The sequence below is a fragment of the Theropithecus gelada genome, chromosome 20 (assembly GCF_003255815.1).
Source record: "Theropithecus gelada isolate Dixy chromosome 20, Tgel_1.0, whole genome shotgun sequence".
Lineage (NCBI taxonomy): Eukaryota > Metazoa > Chordata > Mammalia > Primates > Cercopithecidae > Theropithecus > Theropithecus gelada.
The window spans coordinates 26,447,407-26,449,183 of record NC_037688.1 but is presented as its reverse complement, the minus strand read 5'-3'; the positions used below and the strand labels follow the sequence as shown (position 1 = coordinate 26,449,183).

Sequence of the window (1,777 nt, the reverse complement as noted above, 5' to 3'; positions counted from 1 at the left end):
ACTCCTGCCTTGGCCTCCCGAAGTGCTGGGATTACAGATGTTCGAACCATTGTGCCCAACCAGAGCCCAATATTTGATGCTCTTGTAGGACTGAATATACTAACCCTTGTCATTGTTTAAATTGTCCATTTATGTGTAGACAACTTGGCTAATTATCCACATTTAATTTTAATTTTTGGTTAAATTCTATCTCCTCACTAGCCTGTGAACCATACAAGGACAGAGAGTAAGTGTTTAGCTCACGGTGAGATCCCCAGGATTCAAAATAGCAAACAATAGGTGCTCAATAAATACTTATTAAATGAATGAATGGAGAACAGACACCAAAACCACATTTCCAGGTGATGAAATTATGAGTAATTTTGTTCTCTTTCTCTCTGCGGCGTATCTATATCTTCTTTTCCTATTCGTTTTCTACCAGAAAAAGTGTGCTGTGAGTTAAAAACTAGTCTTTTGTGGACTAGTGTGGAACTGTCTGTTCCTGATTCCTGTGGAAGCAGGAATATATTCATAACATGCTCCATTAAAAAAGGAGTTCTAGGCCAGGCAGAGTGCCTCATGTCTGGAATCCCAGCACTTTGGGAGGCCGAAGCAGGAGGATGGCTTGAGGCCAGGAGTTCAACACCAGCTTGGGCAACATAATGAGCCCCCTGTCTCTACGAAAAAATAAAAATAAATTAATAAACAAAAATTAGCCAGTCATGGCGGCACACACCTATAGTCCCAGGTACTCAGGAGGCTGAGGATTGCTTGAGCCCGGGAGGTTGAGGCTGCAGTGAGCTGTGATTGTGCCACTGCACTCCAGCCTGGGCGACCCAGCAAGACCCTGTCTCAAAAAAAAAAAAAAAAAAAGGCCAGGTGCAGTGGCTCACGCCTGTAATCCCAGCACTTTGGGAGGCCGAGGCAGGTGGATCACCTGATGTCAGGAGTTTCAGACCAGCCTGACCAACATGGCATAAAGCCTGACTCTACTAAAAATAAAAATTATCCAGTTGTGGTGGCGGGTGCCTGTAATCCCAGATACTCGGGAGGCTGAGGCAGGAGAATCGCTTGAACCCAGGAGCCAGAGGTTGCAGTGAGCCGAGATCACGCCATTGTACAGAGCTAGATTTCATCTCAAAAAAAAAAAAAAAAAAAAAAAGGATCCTCAGGGCTGCCAACTTTATAGTAGAAGTTGAGGTGGTAGTGGATTTCTCCTACACAAAAGACCAAGTAAACAAACAGGAAAAAAAGTTTAAAGAACCAAAACACCAATCTTATCTGAGTTCTAGTTTTCCAGGGTGTGATCCAGAACCTATGGATCAAAACCAGAATCCAGCAGCAATTCAGCGTGAGGCACTAACAGTTCTCCTGCTTCCCAATACCCTGTACCCCACCTCTGCTCCTGCCCACGAATCTTCGTTTTGCAGGTCCCTGTAGCAGCCTTGGCTTTCACACCCTCATACACAATAGTTAAGGACACTAAAGCCCATTTGCCTGCCCTCTTTGATAAAACAGTGACAGCAAGACAAAACATCACCAGCAAAAGTCTTTAAAAATTTAAAGACCCTGATAAAGTCCTCCATTCTGCATCTGCCAGGGAAGGAAATGGCCTCTGGCAAGTGCCTCTGTTGCTGTCCCCACCCCCACCCCACTACACCTTTTCTACAAACATCCCCTTCTCAATTTGTCCTTAGCTGCCTGCTGGAGGGCACCAGATCCACTTGCCTGAGGAGTTGGAGGAAGGGGAAGCCCCCACGACCCTACTGTATAGTCAGGGGGGTCAAACTAATGAGCT

The 1,777-nt window shown here is 45.4% G+C and overlaps 2 non-coding genes across 2 annotated transcripts; both read left to right on the top strand.

The window, feature by feature from the left end:
* Positions 1 to 461: 461 nt before the first annotated feature.
* LOC112614903 lies at positions 462 to 579 on the top strand. Its single transcript, XR_003117203.1, has one exon. It is a non-coding gene; the product is annotated as a small nucleolar RNA U109 (small nucleolar RNA).
* Positions 580 to 1,109: 530 nt separating this feature from the next.
* LOC112614902 lies at positions 1,110 to 1,204 on the top strand. The gene has a single exon (XR_003117202.1). It is a non-coding gene; the product is annotated as a small nucleolar RNA U109 (small nucleolar RNA).
* Positions 1,205 to 1,777: the final 573 nt, after the last annotated feature.